This window comes from Diorhabda carinulata, chromosome 11 (assembly GCF_026250575.1).
Source record: "Diorhabda carinulata isolate Delta chromosome 11, icDioCari1.1, whole genome shotgun sequence".
In the NCBI taxonomy this organism is placed as follows: domain Eukaryota; kingdom Metazoa; phylum Arthropoda; class Insecta; order Coleoptera; family Chrysomelidae; genus Diorhabda; species Diorhabda carinulata.
In genome coordinates, this window is record NC_079470.1 from 10,947,441 (window position 1) to 10,972,315 (window position 24,875).

Genomic DNA, 24,875 nt, shown 5'->3' on the forward strand with positions numbered 1-24,875 from the left:
TGTTGATTTTATTATATTCTGAAAATATCCTATATCTTTACCTCGGATGTAAAGATGAGAACAACTTGCTATTTTATAACATAAATTATATCCTTGGATAAGAAAAACGACGATTTTTATTTTTCGAGGCTTAATAATTTTAGTTTTAAAAAACTATGTTTCGGAAGTTCTACTATCGGACCCTACAGACGTTGTACTGGATGATATTTCGAGCGAATAGTTTATAAAACAAAGTATGGAATGAAAGAAAAATAAGATAATAATTTCATTATTCTTTATGTTGAAATAATATCAATTTGTTATAATTAATAATGATTGTTTAATCATTATTATCAATATCTTAGGAGTAAAAATGAATGAACTTGACGCGAGAAGATCCAACCCACAAATCGACATTATTTAACCTTGTGACTTATTAATAATCATGGCAAATGCCAAGCGAATTTGAAATTGCAGAAATTTGAATGGAATGGGTGAGTCTGAAGGGATCTTTGGGATTCCTGGCAGAACAACGTCACTTTCAAATTTGCCCTTCAAAATTGTAGCTTCAAGAACAATTCTCTTATGACTAATCTTGTACCGTTGCATAGCTTATAGGTATATTTAAATTCTAAAGCAAAATGATAGGTCAGCCAATTTTTAATCGCAAAAGTCAATATAATAATTGACTGTTGTATTTTGAAGTTAGTAGCGTCAACATCGATATTTTTTGCAGCTAAAATAGCTCGTTAACGAAGCCACGCATGATTAATATAATTAGTTTATGATATACTTGGCCCTCAATCTTAAACGTTGATTAAAACTTGTAACCATCCTCATTCTGGACGATTTTTGTTGCTCTAATGATATAATACACTAAAATTAAAATGTCAAAGAATAATACATTCAATAGACACAAAACTTGAAATAGTAAATCAAATCCAATCTATTGACAACAGTAAACAACATCAACTACATTTAGTGGTTAGGCTTGTTACGTTTTTCTTCAAACATTTTGAATATTCTTTTGTTCACGTGTTGTAGTTCAGTAGTCACTTCTGATTTATTCATTCTAATATTCGAGCTTTCGAAGAAATTAATTTGTTATCGATCTCCCACTTTATTCGAGAAATTCAATAAAACCTCGAGATTTAATCGAATTCTTCCTCTACCTATTCACACTCAAGGTAAATTTGTGGTGATTTTATTCTTTATATTCGCTGTTTTACAACTGCCAGGTTGGTGATTTCAACCACCAAAGATCCAACCACCAGTCTACAAATTCAACTCCCTCCAACAACTGGGAATCCCGTTGAGGGCTGCAACCATCCCGGATTTCCATGGATACGTCCCAGTCCATCTTTAATATATAAATAAATCTGAGTTGTTTCTATTTATAACTGCTGTTGTTCGTTGTACTCTTTTCGATTTAATGCGAATTTACTATTTTTTCAATAAATTATTTATTGCTCTCAGCAATAAATATTAATTTGGATAATCGTATCCATGGATAGTTTTAGTCAATCCAGCCGTTTAGTTGCAGTCTACATAAATCATGTTTTTAAAGTTAGGGATCTAAATGTTGATTGTTGATTCTAATAACTTCTTATCGTATTTTCCAATGCACTTTACTGCAGAGAAAAATAGTTCTTTGATAAATGTCAAATACCTAAAATTATGTTAGCGCTAGACTAAATTTGAATCGAGAATTTTTTATCTTTTACAAGAGTATATAATAAAATATTAAAAGGAACGAAATTTGGGCTATAGTTGAATAATAAATTTGATGTGACATTATAATACAACTTCATGAATTCGTTTTTTTTTTCTAATTTTAAATACCGAGCTCCATCCAACACGAAATACCCACTGAAATGAAAAGAAAACTTTTAGGAAAACTGGAAATCGAGTAAACTGATACTCCCTACAGCATTACGATTAGTGACAAGATTATTTTATTTTTCTATATGAGTTTCTGCCACCTCTATATCTATTTCTGTCGACGGTTGATGTCGACCGTAATCCTTTTTCTTTTCCTCAAAAATTTCTCTCAAAGGCGTGATGTGGCGTTATTGCAAATTACTTTTTGATTTCTCGGAATAGGGAGCTGCGGCGTCGTCGTGTGTAGTGTCGGTAATAAGCTGCTATAAAGAGTAAATTGAACGATTGGTTGTTCGATGAAATTGTGGCTCAGCAAGGGCCAGAAATTCCATTTGGAAAAATGGTTTTTGTCTGCGGTCGAATACACATTATGTGAACAATCCGCAAAATGCAGGTACACTACATCGATGCATTTTCTATTTTCGACTATAGGGATCATTGATTGTACCAGGATTCCTGTGGGATGATGTCGTGCTTTTAATAATCAATATTTGCTGTCATTCAGAAGGAATTTATCACCAAATTCAATTCAGTATATAAAAGAATGAAAAATCTATCAGGAAAATTTGGTAATAAATGTTTACAAGTATTCTTTGTAATAATATTGATGCTATTTACATAGGACAGACATCAAAATATTTAGAAAATAGATTAAACACTCATTGAAAAGTAATAAGGCGAATATAACAATATTTTTTTTTAATAATATAATACAGAATCAAATATGAAGGGAATTTATATAAATAAATAAAATCTAATTGATTCTAGTGAAATTTATAATTTTGTTTTATAAATTTTATATACGAATTGTTAATTGCTTGATGTTTTCATATCAGAAAAATACAAAAATGATGCATGGGCATTTCCATATTGAGTTATAGTCTATTTCGGAAAGGTATAGAGTAATAAAATGGGGAATTCCGTCCTGTTCGGTTCAATTTCGGTGTCGACCATAGGTGTAGGGCTTGAAATAGTATTGTTTGTAATATTAAAATTTCAAGTAATTGCGTAAAAGAATTAGGAAAAGTATGTTTTCTGGCCTGAAGTGTCAATATCGAAATATTGTGTAGGGATTACTTAGACAGTAGATTATATAGTTATGTTTTGCGTTTAACAGGTACCGTTTAACCTTCTATTGGTAGCTCTGCCTAACTCCAGCCCTATTTCAGATTCGGCTTTCCTTTTTACGAGCTTTCCTACCGGCATGACTTTGGTACACTATTTTCAGTGTTTGTGAATGGATAACAATAGGCTAAACCCATAAATTGACCCCAACCCGGGTGGTACTACCTGCACTTGATAAAAAGAAAAAGACTTTTACAATGAAATAAATGCCAATCTATGAAAGTGGCTTAAATATTCAATGGGCCACTCTGTGGTCCCTTTGCATACCTAATGAGGTTTTATTACTCTATATCTTCCTGAAATAAAGTATAGACGCAATTTTTTGCAACCTTACCACTAATTCGAACTAATTACTTACGGTACTATCATTTATAGTATCCTCTTAGTGAACAACATAAATTTTCATCACATGTTTGTAATGTTTTCATTTCAGAAATTTCACTTATTTTCACTTTCACTTACTAAACAAACTAAAAATTTATCCATGTTGCCGCGTACTTTGTGCTTAATAATGTTTACTTATGATGGGTTTCTATCAAATCTTATCTTAAAATTTTTTGAACAGTTGTAACTACTTTATTTTTGATTTTTACCATTTAAGTGTATATATGAACCGTTATTAGGCGTATTTTAGTGTTAAAAAGTGCCTGTGAATTTGGAGCACCAACTATTTGGCGAGAACCACGAAATCATCTTGAAGCCTGTGAGGCGAAAAGGTTACACTAAGTTTCCTTGTTTTTGGGACCGTAGAGTTAAACAAGAGGATTGGGTAAGAAAAACTAGCTCTTGAAAGAAAATATATAACCTAGAAAGTGAAATGTGGTCCGAAATTCACCGAGCTGGTGAAGAAATTATACTTCCTTTATCAAGTATAAAACTGGACATCATCGATTCAATAGATAAAGACGACAAATGATTTTCTTATAATTGGCGAAAATTTTCTCTGCTCACTATGGTTGAAGCCGGTATTTTTGATGGCCCCCATGTTAGAACTTTCGAAAGACTCGATTTAGACAGGTTCGCCTCTGTGATGCAAAATTTTCTCGGAAATAAAAAATCTGAAAATTATATTAAACTTGTAGAAGACCCTTCGCTATAATTGGCGGAAAGCGTATGCATAAGGACTTACATCTCATGGAAGAGCGCTATCAGGGTTTCTGGGACAGAAATGTGACATCTGACTATTATTAGTCTATGATACGTTATTCTCCAAAGTCTAGACATCAGAGAAGAGCATTGAAATGAAGTTTCGTAGAATCCATTGATTAATTTTAGTTAGTAAAATTTTTCTTAATTTTTTTTTGTTCAATACCTATATAGCTAATAATGAAATTATAACCGATAAAAATTTTGAATTATATTTTTGAAAATAGCAGATCATATGTTGCTGAAATTTCTCGGCAAACTACAAAAATAAATTCCAGCTGGAAAATCATGTAAACTAATGTCATCTATTATGTTAATATCATAGTCGTCAGTGTCAAATAATATTTTACCTAAAAAGTCGAAAAATCCTTCTATTAGCGTTTTCCTTAAAATAAATTCCACTTTGGTGTGTGCTTTTACACGGACAGGCCCCAATTTATCCGTATAATCGTAAACTTTACAACCCAGCAGTGTGCCCTGTTCCTATCAGTAGAAAACGATCAAAGCCACGTTGATCGAAAGGCAACATAGAGGTGTTTTGCTGTAATAGCGTCATTAGTGAACACGAAAGTGTACACGTCTAAATTATTGATGTCATTAGAGCATTTGTTATCCGATGGCGTTAATCTCAATCCGTGGTACGGAGTGTAAAAAGTAACCAACCCGCATCAATTTTATACTATCGAGAAAATCATAGTTATAACATTTAATTCCCCCCTTATTTACAAATCAATTGATATATCGTAATATAGTCATAATTATAACACAATAGTTTTTATATCAGTCAATCTTTGTTTCCGAATATGTTCTCATGAATATTACTTTTAAGCCATATTAACCTAAAAGATTAACTATCGGTTTCTAAACTTTTTTACAGTTAATTATTTTCATCCACTACGATGTAACGTTTCCTACATTTTAGCCAAAAATATCCCCAAAAAGAATATCATAAGTATCCCAAAATGAAGACGCATAACCAGCTAGTGCTTTTGGCGGCTTTGGACGAAGCTCATCATTTGTGGAAACAGAAATTCTGATTCACGCAATTCATTTAACGGTATCCTTCAAAGATAAAATTACTACTATGGATTCCAGGACAAACCGGAGCGAAAAAGGACTGAAAAAAAAGTAGATATAAACAAAACTAATTATCGGGACAACTTACAAGGGTTGAGACAGGCAAAGACTCTTAAACGAAACTATAACCAGAGTAGATAAGCTGAATCAATCTAAGTAAGATCAGTTCTATCGGGGCACTGTCACCTCGGCGAACACCCGAATACACTAGGCCTAGCAGGTTTTGTTGTACAGAGGAGGAAGCCTCTATTCACGTTCTTTCGAAGTGTGAAACACTAAGGAACTCCAGAGCACTACACCTAGGAGCGTATGAAATAGAAGACGAATATCTCTGGCAATTGGAACCACATTCTAGACTTTTTAATAGGATCGGGATTGATGGATCAGCTGTTAACGCGGGGCTCTCTAGTATCGCAGCAAGAAAGGGGGACATAATAGATCCTTTGGGTATAAGAGACCCCAATTCAAACTCGAACTTCAACAAAAATTGAACTTACTTTGAAATCTTTCAAGTGTTTTGTATATTAGAAAGTGCTTGGGTGTATACTTGTTTGGAAATAGAAAGTGGAGTTTGTATTGTATGCAAAAACGTCCCAGGTAATTAGGTTATAAACACCGAACATGATTTATTAGTTTTGAGTCAGACTATTTACTACCTACTACTAACTTTAGTTAGTTCTTTGTGGTGCAAGAGGAGAAGTGCTTTAAATATACGATTTAAAAGTTCAGGTAGCCCCTAATTTACCCTAGGCCCGTCCAATTGAAGAATGTTAGGCTTTTTCATCTTGCAAATTGTATGATGGAAGCCAAGCCTCTCCATGTAGTTTAAACAAAAGCAAAAGTTCATTAAAGACACTTATTACCAAAATATATGGTTAAATATTGGGAGAAACGTTATATGTTTAGGGTAATTAAGCTCAAGTCTTTTGGTATAATATATTTGTTGAAATTATAAACAACATATCCCGATAATTCTCTGCTTCATCCTGATAAAATTCCATGAACATTATTTAGTACAGTTTCTAATGAAGTCGTCCAGAATTATTCCTTTTGATGTTGTTGATGTTTGTTATCTACTTCATACTGAATACTTTAACAAGTTTAAAGCTCTGCCTTATATTGGGAAAACAGTTTCTAAGAGAAATCTGTTTAATCTAATCACATAGCTAAATCAATGGGCACGATCTAGAATCCTAGATCATTTCTACCATAAAACAGATACGGATTACACTATAAAGTTACATAGAACTACCAGAAATCTTAATCGGAATTAGCATACGGAAGATTTAACTACCCTTAGTGACCTATTGTGTAAGTTCTATTGTAAGTTAATACTAGTGGATGGTTCTGGATTCTCCATTAAGTTGTTTCTTAATTGATTGGTAAAACTTTCTGTGGTTAAGCGAGAATTATTCTACTTCAATCGGAACTGTATACGATAGAGTTGAATAAATTGTTAGATATTTAGAACTCATCATTATACACTGAAAGAAACTAGAAAAAATTTAAGTGTTTCTACTGATTATCTCTGCTTAATTGATAAGGATTTTGGTAACGATATTGTCACAAAGAAAGTATAAACTCCAGAACTGACAATAGTTATAATGCATTCCGTAGAATTTTTGTTAAAACAGGGATAATTGTCTTAATGACATCGTAATTAGTAATATCTTTTTGTGTTTGAAAATTTTGGTACTTAGTCGTCATATTTCCTACATTTCCCGTAGAACAAACAGAAAAAATAAGCCTATACTTCTACTAATATTAGTTCTCAATGTAATGAGCTTGACCTTATTTACTCCTAAATAGCTTACTATTTGTATACATACGTTTACGTGACTGTTTTTCTAGAAAATACTATGAAACAGTCTTTGCCTTCTTTGGAACCGGTTCTCCCTTTTCAGTCCATCGTTTTGATTGTTCTTTTATGGTTATAAAACGGCAACTTTGTTTCTGTGAAACATGGCCAAATACTCGATGGAAGCTTCTTCACGAAGGTTTTTGTTGCATTGCGAGCAAACGCAACACCCATCTAGTTCACAGCTTTCTTATGTCTAAATTTTCAGTTTATATGCAATGTACCGCACTTTTTAAAACGCATACTATGTCTGCTAGCTCGTGCATTTTCAGTCGACGATCATCCAGTACTGCTTTGTGCATTTTATTCAACATTTTTGGAATCGTCATCTAATTTAGTCTTGCTGGTCTTCGCAGGTTGTACGGCCTCGTTTAAACTCTGCTACCCAATATTTTACTGTTGAAAACGAAGGAGCAGCTCATCCAGAGTAAAATATTGTTTTGGCTGAGGCATTACAAAATAAAAGTATTGTATCACATAACGATAACCAGTTATGTAATATAGTGATATTTTTCAAGCAACTTCTGACATCTCTAGGTCAGGCCAGATACTTCTTGGATCATCCTCATAAGTCGAAGTGCTTAAGCAACGTCTTAATCAGTGATTCTAATGTATTTTTTTCAACATATTCCTTTTAATTCTAATAAATATTATCAATCATCGTCAAATATATACCAATATATCGGAAAAAAATACTTTATTTAAATTTAAATTTAAATCTGTTCATTAGTTTTTGAGTTTATAACATTTCCATGCAAGTTCCTAAGCGGTTTGAATTTTTTAAGTATCTCCAAAAACAATTTTATAGTCATTTTCTTATAATATTGACAAACTGTACCGGGTGGGCAACAAAAGGACGATCGGCCATATCTTAGGAACGGATTATATTTCAGGGCGAGCATTTCTTAAGATATCTCGGAACAGAAAATAGATATCGCCATGCGATTGTCGTTACTTTAAACTTAAGTAGATCTTTTAGAAGTAAACAGAATTAACATCAAAATAGCACATGTCGACATTTTTTCTGTCTTAGATATTTTAAGGAATGGTTAGGTTAGAACGTTCCGTAAAATGTAGTGATGATTTATAAATTGAAAAATCAAATTATGCGAAAAAATAGGGAATTAAAATTCCACGAAAACTCGTTATGGTTATGTATTAAATTACCAGACATAATGAACTAATATCCAATCACTCAGATCCAATTTATTGGTCAAAATGAAGTGACAGAGTTTCATCAGTCGATGATAACATTAAATCATTATCAGATTTCAAATCACGCCATATGTTCAAACTCATGATGGGGTTAATGGAAGAATATGCTTATTTACAGTTACCGCATTAAATTTTAATTGGCTAATTCAGGTTTACGGTTACGGACTAAAACTATAAACACTTCTAATTCAAATATTTATACCAATTTGAAACCGTAAAGATAACAAAATGCTTATTAGTTTCCATGAAAACTGATGATAATCGATTTTGAAATTTGTTAAACAAACTCTCAAAAAAGTATGTTACTTTGTGGATAGAGATAATAATGATAACAACGAGATTATACCAACTTATATTTGAAGCTAATGAATCTTACGAAGATTCGAAAGTCTCTAAATTCTCGATAGAGTTATAGCCACGGAAAAAAGGAATCAAATAGTTGAGGAACCATAAATACGAAATTCTTGTAGATGAATATCTATTTTAAAGATAATATAAAAGAAAAACTGATAGTAAATTTGAAGCAAATGATGCTGAAATAAGCGGATCACGTGTCGGTCTTATTATTTTACTTGATTTATAAAAGAAGATAGAAGCATCATTCATAGACATGTGTATGTAAATTATATACTCTAAAGGCAGGATTATTATAAAAATATATCAGAAAATAACCATCAATTATTTTCATGTCTTGTTTGAACAATCAACTTATCAAAGTCATATTAAAAAAGAAAACTTGTAACATGTTACATAATGAATACTGCTGTATGCTGTAGTGATTATTGAGGTGATGCATGATGATCAGGAATTTAGCGGCTGTTCCACAGTTATATAAATACTTTGAACAACCAGAGATCATACAGATCCAAAGAATACAAACCACCATTCTAAACTTTGGGCTCCTTTTATCCAGCTGGGCTATTGGGATGACCTGGCTTATTCTTTCAAAGGTAAAAAAATAAGACTCTTTATGACTCTGTTGATAACTGATTGTGTGGAAAATTTTCGATTCCCATGAAAGACTAGGAAGTACCTCATTGTCATCTACGATTCAATTAACGATTACAGCATATACACAAGATTGAATTTAAAATTAAATCGAAATATCTATAACGAGCGACTGGCCACGATAGCAAAATTCTCACTAATACTACACATGGCAATTTTTAGAAATCCAGTCGAAAATCACACTTTGATTCAATCACATTATATTATTTTCCAATTCTCATGCATAGTTATCATTTTTCTCTTTTCTTGTTTCGTCTACTATCGAGAGATCACCTTGAAGTTAGTTTTTCATCCTTTGCCCATTTAGTCCATCGATCTTCCATCATTTTCTCGACGTGGTATCTCCAATATCGTCGTCTCGATCTCGTTCATAATACTATATCCTCAATTTTCAGATCTTCTCTAATAGGTTTGCTTCTTATTTGATTTCTTAGACCAGAGGAAGATTGAGTAGCTTCAAGGGCACTGTCGCCCACTTTAAAGTACTACTAACAGAGTTCGATAACTAGATTGAGTTTATGGGATGACGACACGGCAAGACAAAGGAAAAATGACTGTGGAAATCGCCAAAAAAATCGAATATAACATCATGGAATATCAGAGATTAAGACGTTGTAACGGAAGTGAACATAAAAATTGCGGTTTTGTTTAAAAAGGTCTTTTGAATCATCTCTTAGTTGGATAACATAAATCTGTTCGCAGTCATGGCAGTCATCAATAGTGAAGGTTTTCATTTGTAAACATTAATCAACGTTATGTGATACCATGTTTTTATTTGAAAGGTCATAACCCAACCAATATAAAAGTTGCACTATATTCTATTCTGGATTATACTTATCATTTGTTAAAAACAGTAAAATAATGGGTAGCAGAGTTTAAACGTGGTGGTACTACCTGAGAGGACCAGTATCGCCGTGGTCAACCAAATGAGGTGACGACTCCAGTGTTGGAGTAAATCCTCAAAGTGGTACTGGATCATAGATCATAAAGCCGATTTTTTGCGCCGTTTCATAGCCATGGATGAACCGTAGGTCCATCACTTCATACATGAAACAAAAGAACAATCAAAACAATGGACTGAAAAGGGAGAACTGGCTCCAAAGAAGGCAAAGATCGTTCCATCTGCAAGCAAAGTCATGGGGTCGGTTTTTTGGGATGCGCGTGGGATAATTTTCATTGGCTATCTTGAAAAAGGAAAAATTATCAACGGCGAGTATTATACGAACTTAGGGCAAAGTTTGAGCGAAGAAATCAAGCAAAAACGTCCACATTTGGCTATGAATAAAGTGTAACACATCCGTTATTGGAATGGCCGAAATTAATGAATTCAAGTTTATATTGCTACCTTATACATCCTATTCGCCCCCTCGGATTATTTTCTGTTACCAGACTTGATTCTGATTATAAAAAGGGTATCGAATTTATTGACTGGGAGAAGTGTGTGGAGTTAGAAGATTACGTTAAAAAATAAATTAATTTTTTCCAAAATTTTTGAGTTTTCATTGTTGTCCCATCCTCGTACTACGAGTTATCTCGTGGTTGACAGTCAACGTGTTAAGATTCAAAAACCAAAGAAATGAATTGATTCTTATTCTATCAACCCACTATCTGGGGCATTTGAATTGGCTCTACTTGGACATAATTAAATTGATACGTTCGAAAATCTTCACATATTTTTCGGCTGAATTAGTTGTACTCCCGAGGCGTACTTTAGTACAATTTCGCGAGATAGTTAATTTATTATATGTGTTAAATATGTTGAAGTTATTCATGACATTCTTGGAAATAGAAACATTACAATTTTCTCAATACAATAAACGTGAATTCTAGTAAATACCTCGGTTAAAACGTAAAGTAGTTCTTGATGATTCAAACATTTCTTATGTGGCAACCAAAATCCATCACTCCGCGACAGAAGATAAAATCAATTGAAATTAAACAAAAACGGGAAGTAACACCTAAAATTTTATAGTACGAACCGCCCCTGTCAAAGGTTGTACAGTGACTTTAGATCGTTTATTCAACAGCCATGTCTACTGAAATTTCGTAATTAATAATGATTATTAAAACAACCCTACCCGCATTAATTCCTGGTCGCTTCCCTACCAATCACAATTGCTAGAATTAATAATTAATACCTTGCAGCCCGAATAAAAAGACAACTAGATTAACAACTCACGCCAATATTTTAAATTGACGTACCAACTAGTTTACATCAAATTATTTTAATTTGATCTGCTTAAGTCAATTGGAATTTACATATTAAAATATTTGATTTAGTCTATAAATATTGATATTGACAGATTTATCTTCTGTTGCCTGTATAAATACTAGTAAATACACACAGTATTTGAATGTATAATGTACGCGACATTACCCAGTTCCCCGCGGTGTGGCCCAAGGGCCGATACTCGTTCGAATGTAAATCATTTTTTTTACGTGTCTATCCATGTATTATTAATTTATGTCGGTATATCTCTGCTGGAGTAAAACAGAAAGTATTGTTTAGTGCAGTTGACAAAAATAAAAGTGGAACGATAATTCAAATATCACAGCGAGTAGTTACTTTGAACGGGAAATCGTTATGTCTAGGTGTGCTGGAATAAAATAATTTTTATCTGTCATTACGATTCAACAAGTATAAAAGAAATCCATCAGTTACCACTTACATTGAAACAAATAAAAACGACGAAATTTTAAGGTGTGCCACAGATATCATCTAAGTAATAAAGATGATGTTACATGGGAGTGAATATGAAGGATTGTTCAACAAGCGTTCAACATTTGCCAAAACGAGCCCCAAAGTTTTGCAAATTACGCGTGTTTACCATATATGTAATACTTCTATATGTACAGTTTCTATAAGTGAAAGCTGTTCCGACTAAGGAAGATAGAATAACAACAATTTCTCTATCCTCCGAGACTTCAGCTCGGTTCTACGCATTCTCAAGCATGCGTAGTATAGATAAAGTGACTCGAACGAGAGAGAAAATGAATATTGTTGGCATCGTAAGGTAGGGTCGTTTTGTACAATACCAATTGTAAAATATTACATATATGGTATTTACGTTAAACGTTTAATTACAATGAAAATATTAGTGTGGAATCAAATGGTGTTCGAAGTATTGTTACTAGGGAAGCAGATGTTGAAATATTCAAAATTAGTTCAAACAAATCAGAAGTAATTACTTGAAATGTCTTCAGATAGCGATTCAGATACTCCATTTGAAGTAAGAAAGTCTGTAAATGCTGCAGTGGGTAGTTTAATACCTGAAAAATCAAGGAGTGGATACGCCTTGGCCTACCAAAAGTTTGAAAAATGGTGCTATTTGAAAAATATGAAGAACATCAACCAAAAGTTACTACGTACTTATTTTGAAAAAACGTCGACTTTGTGGACTACATAATCAATGTTGAGATCTGAATACACCATGGGCAAAAAGTCCATATCAAAGAGTACAGTATACTTTTGGCTTGATTGAAGAACCGGTCAGCTGGTTACCGTAAAAAAAATCGGAAATTTTGACGAAGGGGAATGTAGAAAGATTCATAAAAGAGGTGGAAGAAGAAAAATATTTCTAGTTAGAAGACTAAAATTATGTTAATAAGTTAATATTAAAGAAACCTTAGGTCGCAATGATATTAGGGATTGCAGGAACCTGAACTGACGTTCCTATGAGAAGGGGTCGTATTTAATGAAGGCACCTTTTTTAAAAGTACAATTCCAGAGAAATACACGTTATTCGCGAATTTGTGGTCAATGTTCGAAATATTTGAAATACAATAAATAACCTATAAAATAACATGAAGTAAACAAATACTGAACGTGGCAATTGACGTCATCCAATATATATTTCTAAAATTATTTTGATTTTATTCACATAATTTATTTTTTTTATTGAGTTATAGCTATCTAGCACTTATAAAAATGAAAAAATACTATGCAAATGCCCTATTGTTATAGAAATTTTCGACTTTATTTTGGCTTTTATACAAATAAAACACACGTCGACAACTAGATATGAATCGATCTATCATATTAATGTCAAAACCCATTTTTTTATCCGCATTTTTCAAAATTTAGATATCAATATACGAAAAAGAAGCAAATACGAATTTGATTTAGTCATAGTTATATTTAAAAAGTATGGCAGGATCAGCATGGGTTTCTTAATAGTGCATTCACTTAAGCCATCAGACCTATGCGTGCATAAGTTTTTCAAATGAGATAATCAATAGAATTTCTTTAATTTCTTATTTCCTAGATCTTTTAATATAATTAAAGCTTCTAAATGTTCTTGATTTTAGGTCTCTTCTGTTTTGAAAATAGTTTTTTTTCACAATTTTAATAAGGTTGATAAAAAATTTACATTTCGACTAATTTTAAGTCTTTATCAAAATATAATATTGACTCTGACAATAACAGTGTCAGTATCGTATTGTGATAAAGACTTAAAATTATTCGAAATGTCAATTTTTTATCAATCTTTTACAAATTAATAAGAAAACTATTTTTAAAATAGAAGAGACCTAACATCAAGAGCATTTAGAAGCATCAATTAATCGAATTTTGAGAAAAAACTTTTTCATGTCATGTCCAGTTATTCCGAAAAAACAGGCGACCATTTGCTTCGAATTGCTTCGTGCGCGAACAACTTTTGTTGGATCTGATTCGTCTTGAAAGTCCAATTCACTCGATAGTTGTTTAGTTTCGGGATCATATGCATCGATTCATGATTCATCACCTGTCACGATCGTAAAGACGTCTTTTGAAGCACAAGGCTTGTGTTATTTTCATAATATCTTCATAGCAATCAACACAAGCATTTTTTTGAAGGATTATCAAATTATGCGGTATCCAACGATAAGAAATCTTCTAGAGAGCAAAATGTTCATGCACTATTGAATATATGCAAGTAAAATTAATGTCCAAGTATGCCTGAATCTCATGGTATGTCAAATGAGGATCTTGCTGTATCAGTTTACGCGCAGCATCGATGTTTTTTGGTACAATAGCCCATTTTGGGCGACCTTCAAGAAATTCATCTTGTAGCGAAAAGTGACCACGATTGAATTCGGAAAACCAGCGAAACACGGTGGCTGGAGATGGTGCTTCATCACCAAAGTCGAAGCGAGAAGAAAGACATAGAAAATCATTGCACAAAAATGTCCGCGATTCAATTCCATTTTTTGAACGAGATGAATAGGTCCAGTATAACAACACGTTATGAGTACATCCACCATTAAACATGTCAAACTTTATTATAGTAATGTCCGATTAGACATTTTCCACATCATATCTTAAAACTTAAGTAGCAGCCCTCGTATGACGTATAAGTTTTTTTTTCATAATTTATCCACTCGATTGCAGTCTGATGTGTTGTTTATGTTTCGTTTTAATTTTAAATATCGCCTATATTTACGAGTTCAACGTTCAAATGCACCAGATGTTTTCATTTTATTGCCAATGTAATAAATATAATAAACGATAACTATTATTCCAAAAAACATGTAAAAGAAGGAAATAGCTGCTGTAAATGATGACAGGATGAAATAACTAACCAATGATAATGTCGGTTACCTCTAATTAAATTTTTCAAAAATTATATTTGTTTCCAGATGAAGTGCATACTAGGTACATGAAATTCATTAACGTTACATCTTGCCTCTTTGAAATAAATTTTGTGTTATCGTCCATTCGTTTAGCAATATACTACATATTACATCACTCAATAAGTCGTGTGACTGACACACAGATGGCGCGGCTATTGTCAAATCCATATGACGTTTAAGAAGTACCAACTTTCAAAATAATATGTTTAAATTTCATAATATTTCAAATAGTCAGAAAAAAGTGACAGTCATTTAAGTGGAGCTACTTTTGTTATTTTCAAAACAATTTCGTGTGTTAATTTATCATTGCTTTTTGATGAGAAAAAATACAGTATAAGCTCAGCAATGCCTTCAAAAGTTTTATCCGGACTCTGCTCCAAAAAGAACAATTTGTTATTGGTTTGCTGAATTTAAACGTGGTCGTACAGACACCGGTGATGGTGAATGTTCTGGTTGTCCAATTGAGGCGGTTACTCCAGAAAACAAGACAATGATGCATGAACATTTGACCATGAGAAAGCGTTAACTCATAGTCGATCTAAAACAACAAAGTGTTGATGATTCAGAGCAGTGTTTCGCCATGTTTACACCTTATAAATCAGATTTTTGCGTCGGTATGTGACAATGGATGAAACATGGATTCATCACTTCACTACGGAATCAAAACGATCATCATCTGAGTGGATTGCAACTGGTGAATCACGTCCGAAGCGTCCAAAGGCAAAACAGTCAGCTGGGTAGGTTATGGCTTTAGTATTTTGGGAAGTGCATGGAATATTTTCCATAGACTATCTCCAAAAGGGAGAGACAATAAATAGCGATCCAACAACATAGAGTTTTTGGATCGTTTGAATGCAAAATCAAGGAAAACCGGTTGCATATGTCGAAGAAAAAACCACTGTTTCACCAAGACAATGCACCGATTCACATGTCGATGGCAACGAAGCATATTTCCAGAAAAAAGACAAATCCTTCTACAAGCACCGCATCTAGAAATCAGAAACGCGTTGAAATGTTTGTTTTGCCCTTTAAGGAGATGAATAGAATCGATTATTGGCAGAAAAATGTGTTTTTTTTGTTAGTCACACTTCATTTGAGTGAAGTGAAATTTGATAGCAATAATAATAAGACACGAGGGGTTCTGTCCAAAACCAATATATGTACAGGGTCGGGCAAAATGACTTAATTATGACTCCTATTTCATTAATTAAAATTTGAAACATGCAAATTCAACCGTTTCTTGTTATTATTAAATTTTTTCTTTCTTTTTTCAGGTAAGTACATCAACCCCAGAATTCATCATAATCCTGGTAAGCTCAAATTAAATTACTGTTTACTATCTCTGCTGAAATACCACGCCGTTTCAGTTATTAAATGTAAATCTTTCATGCTGAATAGAATAATTTTCACTACTGAAATGTTGCCATTTTCCTTTCGAAAAATATTGAATATTAAGAAGCGAAACAAACGTAGGAATTTCAAGATAATAAAATTTACACGATTTTCTTCAGCATTTCGTCTGTACGTATCCCACTTCTGAAATTTACTTCTCTAAATCAAATCTCGCACTTAATTACATCATACGAGCGAGGAAATACGTCTTTCTTATTACTTCTTGAATATTTGGCACAAGAGAAAACGGAAATATATTTTATACATGGCAGGAGCTTTATTAAATGATTATATATAATATTTCTGTACTGCAATTTACCTAACATTGTTATCTGATCATACATTGATGACGCTATTTTGAAATACAGAGAGAATAAAACTCTTTTCAGGTAAATGATTTCATTTATGTTCAAAATAATCACCATCTACATCAATTCGCTTTTGTAACCCAAGCTTGCACTACTAAAAAGCTTGAGGCCAGTCATATTTTGAAAATAATACTTCATTTATAACACCCTCCCTTTTTAAATGTTAACTCTTCAATGACCAAAAGTTTTTTGCATCATTTTGTTTCAAAATGGTCTTAAATATATGAATAATGAGTCAATGGGGTTACGCCTAAGCAAATAAGGTTTCTTATGATCACTTTTTGAGTAATTACTATCAAGTTATACCAGATTTAAATTGTGATAATAACATCAAATAGTTTTGAAATTATTTTTATTATTTCTTACATAAGTAAATTGTTGGGTTTTTATATGATACACACACATCATATTTGAATTCCCTATTCCTATATAAGCTAGATATGGTTCATGACCATAATTCTGAAAAATATACAGAGCACATTCCTTCTGGAATTGGAGTTAGAACCTAACCGCCTATGCAATACCCATCCTTGGACCACACAAGTTTTTGTAAAAAGGCCACCCCTTTTTTTGGACATTATTCGAATCTTATAAGTGGATCAAATCGATTGTTTCGCGGATTTTGGGTCTCTAGAACACAATTTACCAAAATTGTCCTGAAACAGATCATATTCCCTTCCCCATTTAATATTTACTCATGTTTCTCAAGAAAATGAATGTTTATCGTGTAGAGGTAGTTTTCTATAATTCACTTAATTCCCACGTAATGTCCTTATTTTTATGGGACTTCTTTGTTGAGTTTATTCAAGGTATATTCTCAATATATCAAGAATATAACTTCTTTTTCACATATTTTCGTGTTATGATTGATTTCGGCCTGTAGATGATAGCGATATAGCAAAATACGAGAAAGTTTCAGTTTTTCCTGAATAAAAAGCATCAACGTCAGTTTCAATAGAATCGTCATACCATAGTTATGCTACTTTAGTTCTGGCAAGGTCAAAATATTGCATAGATGAATATTGCACGTCGCTGGACATTATGCAAGCTTCTTGCCATTGCATTATGGCTGCCACTAACAAAAATTCAATAAGTGAATTAAACAAATACCTTACCTAAAATTTGATTCAATATTTTGTGACCGGTTTGAAAATGATGGAAGTAAACAGATTGTGAGATCTTTAAAGAAAGAATCAGCTGTACTAATATTGCGCCCTTGCATTGCATTGCACGTTGTATTCCATCATGTCAAGCGGCGGTAATGGTTTAAAGACTAACCAGAAATCTCAAATCGCCAAATCAGGGGAATAAAGAGGATATTCAATGACTGATACATTATTTTCACGTGAATATTCAGCTGTACAGTGTATGGTGATCCATTATCCAATGCCTAAATCGCTGGATATGGGCATCTTTGGGTCTCCTTTCATCATACGTCTCTTTATTTCCAGTAACTGAAAAACAGGACCTACCAGCAGTGCCTCATTACCAAGCGTATCCTCTTTGCTAGCTCTAACTGCTCAAGTAATGTGGGATTTTAAAATATACAGAGTAGTGTTCTTTATTAAATATTGATTGAAGTATGGTTAACTATGACATATGAAGCAAAACTTTTTTACAAATCAAAATCTATTTCAATTACTTACAAATTCATTCGATATATTCATATTTTAAAACAATGTGATTCAATTTTTTGTTATTGTAAATCTTTTATAGGTTTGCGTTCGAATTTTCTCAGATTTTGTTCCATTTTCTCGGCAATCTTTATACAAACTATATAGTAAACAAGTTTAAATCAAACGTCTCTACATCTTTCACGATCGGCGTTCAAAGATAGACACACAGACATTCAAACACTTCCAATAATTGAATGAATAATTCATAGTTTGTCCACTTGTCAATTATCCGATCTTCTCTTGGTCTCTACCGGATTATGTGTTGTATTTAGAAGTAAGGTATGCAAACAAACTGGTATACAAACAACTAGACACCAACAGTCATAGATAGACAGACACGAAATGTAAATATCAATTCTAATTAGCGGTAATCACAGACCAGGAGAAAACCACCGGTTGGGTGTTCTACGGAAATCGAGCGAGGCAAGGGTGGAGAAATTAGCACGAGAACATGGAGGAGAAGATCATATATAAAGGGTTGAAACTTAGGGGTAGTGAGATGTAATGTGAATTCTTGTTAATATAGATAAACTTGAATTTAATGCTTTAAAGTGAAGTTTCTTGTAAATTTGCAGAAATGGAAAATATATAATTGATTAAAAACTATTCTTTGCTAAAAACAAAGTGTTTTATTTTATACTACAAAATCGAAATTAGTTTGTCGCCAACTCTAAATATGTGAATAGAACATTATGCAAATAATTTGCCAGCTCACGTCATTTTGACAGTGCCATAAGTCAAGTTGAGTTGTTTTTGGAGATACAGAATTTTGAATAACTTTTGTTATTGTTAAAATAAGGAATATTGCTTGCCAAAAGCACGAGTTATCCACAGGAACAAATCATTTATAGAACGCCAAGAGAAAGATCCATTTCTCTCATGGATACTTTCAACTTTAAAAATTGATGATAATATTTAATGTGTGATGAGTTATGCCGAAATTTTCCACCACTTAAGAAAATGATAATGGAAGAAACTTGCCCGTTGATATTGTTGAGAAGATTGCTAAGGATCAATAATTTTTCAACTGAGTAGTGATTATAGGTTATAAAACCTGGGTATTTCAGTATGATCCTGAAACAAAGTGACACACAAAATGTAGGTACACTGTAGGTATCGTGTGCAAAAGATTTCTTCCACCTGAAAGAAATATTAACATTATATTCGTGTAACCAGACATTGCAGTCTAGTGGATCATCACGAAAACGACTTGACACTAGAATGCATTTCTGCTGTCCCTCAACTTCACTATTCAAATTTATGTCCTTATAACTTTTTATTTTTTAGGAAATGGAAACAAGTCGTTATATACGTTATTTCAAAACTCAAAAAACATTTAAAAAAGTTGGGATGAATAAGATTAAGGCTTCCAGCGGTGCTACTTCCGAGGAAATGACATTGTTCGAAAAATGTGGTTAATAAAAAAAAAACAATCTCATACTTTTCTTTTTACTTTACTATTGTATACTATGCGGGGAGTTGTGAAAGCTACAGTACTCGCTTCAGTCCCAAGTTAGTTCGTAGTACGGTTGAATATAGTACACAAGTAAATTATGAATGGGACGCAAAGAACCAATCTCATAAAGCACTGAATACAGTTATAAACGTTATAATTTCTTGTATGTAGATTGCCTTCATATATTCAATCATATCCAGAAAAAAGTATAGGAGTTGACTAAACTGATAGGTTTCAATGTATTTGGTCGATGTGTCAGTGAGAAGTGAGGCGTGCTAGAGGCTGCTATTCACCCTACAAAAACAGGATTCTACCAAATTACAAACTTATTACGAATCAGACTTCAATCTAATAGATTTTCTGGCGATAGCATTAAGAAATATTTGTATTTATCCATTAAGAAATATTTCTATTTATCCAATTATCAAATAGAAGATATTCCTGAATAAAAAAATGCATTCACTCCTTCATACCCCGTCGTGATTATTCCATAAATAACTACAATTTGTTTCCACGCCTCATTCAAAGAGCATAAACACAATTTTTACACCGGTCATGATTTAGACACCGAGATCAAAGGAGGATAACGTGTTGTGTCTGTGAAATTTGCCTAGATAATATCTCTTTCAAATTGTAGGTTGTTGCCATCGGAATTATTAAGATGTAATAGATAAAAGGAAAATACGCGTGCGTGGTTGAACTTCATTATTTCTTTTTTTAAAAACTGGCATTGTGAAATATCCGTCGCGATCATTTATTATCTTCTTGATGTTAATATAGAATTTATTACAGATGTGAATTGAAAATAGTGTCAATAAATTAAGTGAGTGAACAAAAAATTCCAAAATATTAATAGGAGTAAAAGTTGTTTGCTAGGAAGCAGTAGATTTATTTGTTTGAGATCGAATAGTGTAAGGAATAGAGAATTTATACTATAAATCCTTTCAGATATAACTGATCTGATAATGCTTTATAAATATCTCTAGAATTTGATACAAAAAGCTCTAAACCCAAAAGCCAAATCGTGATAAAAAAATTACTAAAAGATATATTTGTCTGTCCACTACTTGATGGATCTATAATCACATTCTTTTTTATATCAATTGAATTAAAATGAATCATAAGTTGAAAATAAGGAAAAGCATTTATATTTTGGTTGGACAGATCTCTAGGCCTGACATAGTTTCAAATCCAAAATATTTCACGTATAATCATTTAATAGCCGAACGTGAAGAAGGCATACAATGTCTGAACCTCCCAAAAAGTGGGAAACCAAGAATTTTACCCCAGAAGAGCGGAAAGACTGGTCAAATGAGCTTTATATGGACTCAGGGTTTTCGTAAGAAAATTAGAGTGTGAATACCACACAACAAAGCGCACCGTATCGCGGAAATTAGGAAGAAATGATCAAATATTCCGTGAAAGTGTTCTAAATATATCCTAAACTCATTAGCACAGAGAATAATATATGGTGAAATATTTTTATCTAAAAATATTGGGGTATAGGTAAGTTGGAATTTTTAGAACCGTTGTTGATATTCATACAGAACACACAGTTTATAATACCACTACACCAATACTAACAATTACACTGTCTGACGCGCGTCTCGATAACCAAGTTAACGTCTTCAAATAGGTTCAAGTTTCTCCCAAATCGTACGATGTTATCGCTGCAGGTAGCTTCAGGAGACAAACCTTATAAGAGTCTCCATTGTCACATTGAATCAAATGGACTCTTATAGATTTGAAGCATTTATAATTAATACCAGTTGTCCAGTCATTACGTCGGATAAATCGGGTTTTTGGATTTTGGATATTACGTGGGTGGGGGGACTATGAAAGCTTGAGTTCAAATTGTCGACCAAAATAACCTTGAGGGTTTTCAGTCATCTTCAAAAAAGGGTTAAGTTCAGTTTTTTCATCATAGCTCGGTTTCCCGATGAGAGAAGAATACAATTTTTAAACAATACTTTTTTATTGCTCTTTGTACGAACTACAATTAAGGTTCGACACATTTTTCACGTACCGATCATCGTTACCGAGATAAAAAAAACCATAAATTTGGGGAGGAATAAGAGTTTTTCGCTATTTCTTTTTTTTTGTGAAAGATATCGAAAAATGTCCAGTATGAAACTTGTAGAGCGTACTCAGACCTACAAATTCGTTTTTTAATTTTTTATTTTTGACAAGAATTACGACCTCTATGGCGCCACAAAGTCGGCTCCAGCGCGCCTGATTTGCGATTCCTCCGTTTTGCAAAATCATCGACGACAAATAAGATGAATAATCTTTTACTACTCCCATCAACGCCAACACGTTTTCCAGACATATCTACAGGTACAAAGGTTGCTCGGAATTTTCAGATCCTCAGGAATGGAGTTGGCGACAGGCTAATTACGGTTTTGAAGCAATTTGCACCACTGCCGCACCCACTCCACCTGAATTATCAAAACTCATTTCGTGCAAATGTATATAATGACTGGACTACAGATAAACACAAGACACCTCAAATTGTACATTATCTAATCAAAATCATACATGTCCCTCTAATAATATCTCACTTGATGTTGAAAATAGACATTCTGATTGTGTATGACTGAATAAAATATAATGTAGAATTAGAAACTATAAATTTGAAGTTATTTTGATAAATGATCTCATTTGATTATTTTATCCACAATATTCACCAACACACAATTAGATCTATAACATAGATCTATCTATTTGAAATATTTCTACCCTCAATGTAGTCTACATATCTTTTGATTGAATTTTTTTCTCTCTATAACTAATTAAAACAAATTTCATTAAATGAGCAGTTATCGGTTTCCCACCCCGTAGATTATTTGTAGCCGAACCGGTAAGCAGGATACAAGAAACTTTATTAACGTCTTATCTGGGCTTATTTGCAGAAAGCAACGGGTGTCCGAAATTTATCGACATGTTTTGCAAACTCGCGAGGAGAACTTACTCATTTCTACACACTCGTATAGAAAATGCAGTGAAATGGACGCGTAGAAAGAGTTACGACGTTCGGATCTCTAAATTAACGAAGTTTCCTTCTTCTTCGCGATTTTACGCTTACACAGCGGGTTGTTCGTGCAAGATGATGAACATCTTGATTTATTTTATCACTTTTATTACGTATATATCTTTATTAATGATAATTTTAAACAGTTATAGAGATACTTCTCACCTTGATTTATATATTTATAAATATTTGACCACACAGAAATAATAATACAGATCATCTAAGAAACTCCCGTTTTCAATAAAACAGTTTAAAAAGCTACTAATATATTACTAATATATGCTAATGTTGTTTTAAATATCGTCATCATATTTATTAACAATGTATTTGTACCCAAAACTGCACAATGCGTAGACCAGTTTCTGAATTTTTTTATACTTTTCGGGTAATTGAATTTGCTAGAATGTGAATCAGATTGAACCAGACTACACTGCACTATTATTTAATATGTTTTTTTAAACGGGCTAGAAATTAGTACTTTCCGGTTTATTTTTAGGTCAGAAAATCTCATTTTGTCGGACCGAGCCAGAAAATTATTGTGATAGTTCGATAAAAGCTTTCACCGGACTCATTTTTATTTACTTTCCGGCCTATTTTTAATGAAAAAAATAATAAAATAGTTAGTCTAAGATAGTGGTCAATTGGTTTCTACAGTAACCGAGTTTTGTATTATTTAAAACTGTAAAATAACTTGACGTTTAGTTGAAAACGTGACATTTATTATAAAATAGATATTCAAAATGATGCTTTTGATTGTGAATTAATGATAAAAGTATAATACAAGGTGTCCAAAAAGAGTATCGGGTATTTGTTTTCGCGACACATTCGAAACGGAGCGACGAAAGGTAGCGGGGAGGGGTTCTTGGCGTCCGCCATTTTGTGGAGTTTTAGTCACGATGGAACAGTACTCGGGAACGCATCGCACATTTTGTGTACGAGCGTATTATCGTAACGGTGATTCAATAGTGACTACTCAACGTCTGTATCGTGCGGAATATCGTACACGCCAAGTGACGATAGCATTAGGAAATGGATCAGGATGTTCGAGAATACAGGTGCGACAGTTAAAATTCAAAACTCTGGTCGCCCTCGTTTAGTTCGCGATGAAGAAACAATTGAAGAAGTTGAGGCGTCGGTTCGTCGAAATCCATCCGAAAGCCAAGCCAAGCGTTAAACATCAAAAAATCGTCCGTATATTTGATTTTAAAGAAAGATTTGCATTTAAAAGCCTATAAAATTCAATTGGTTCATGAATTGAAGGATACGGAATATGCTAATCGACTGAATTTTGCCAACGAAATGATACAGCGATTTAATAACTTTGAAAACATACTGTTCAGCGACGAAGCAAATTTTCACCTGAATGGTCATTTTAATAAGCAGAATTGTAGGTACTGGGCAGTCGAGAATCCGAGACGAGAGCATGAACGACCCCTGCACAGCCCAAAGGTCATTGTATGGGCCGATATATCTGCTAAAGGAATTATTGGTCCTTATTTTCATGAAGATAAACGAGGCGGAGCAATCAATGTGAATAGTGACCGTTACTGCGATATGTTGGGAAATTTTTTGGTCCCAGAGTTGCAGGAGTTTACAGGTTTCAACCAAAGAACGTGGTTCCAGCAAGATGGGGCCACTTGCTATACCTCGAATGATTCGATGGAAGTTGAACTGAAACTCAAAATGTTAAGATGATTTAAACAAGGACTTTATAAAATATCAAAGAAAATTTACTTTTCATTGAGTATGACGGCTTTTTAGCAACGATTTGAGGTAGACGATACAGTGTAGAATGGTGAAAAAAGTTTTGGTCGAGTCGATAATTTGGAGACAGAGATTCACACTTCCTATATCGAAGGGTTATTCTAAAAATGTCTTAATACCTAAAACGAGAACATAGAGATCAGTTAAATTAGTTAGAAAATGCTATTATTAAGTGGATTGAACAATCAAATTCAATTCCATATTCTATCATTTATCGCGTTTTATTAGAAGGGGATATTAGAGATCACACGTTAAAATCGAAAGAAAGTTAGCCAAAGATGATTAC

At 33.0% G+C, this 24,875-nt stretch overlaps 1 protein-coding gene and 1 long non-coding RNA gene across 6 annotated transcripts in view; both read left to right on the forward strand.

Annotated features, from left to right (window-relative positions):
* The window catches only part of LOC130899487 (protein slit), a 531,917-nt gene that overhangs the window by 123,947 nt on the left and 383,095 nt on the right, over positions 1–24,875 (forward strand). The window lies entirely within an intron of this gene.
* LOC130899493 (uncharacterized) lies at positions 17,195–19,776 on the forward strand. Its single transcript, XR_009060037.1, has 2 exons — positions 17,195–19,436; positions 19,626–19,776. It is a non-coding gene; the product is annotated as an uncharacterized LOC130899493 (long non-coding RNA).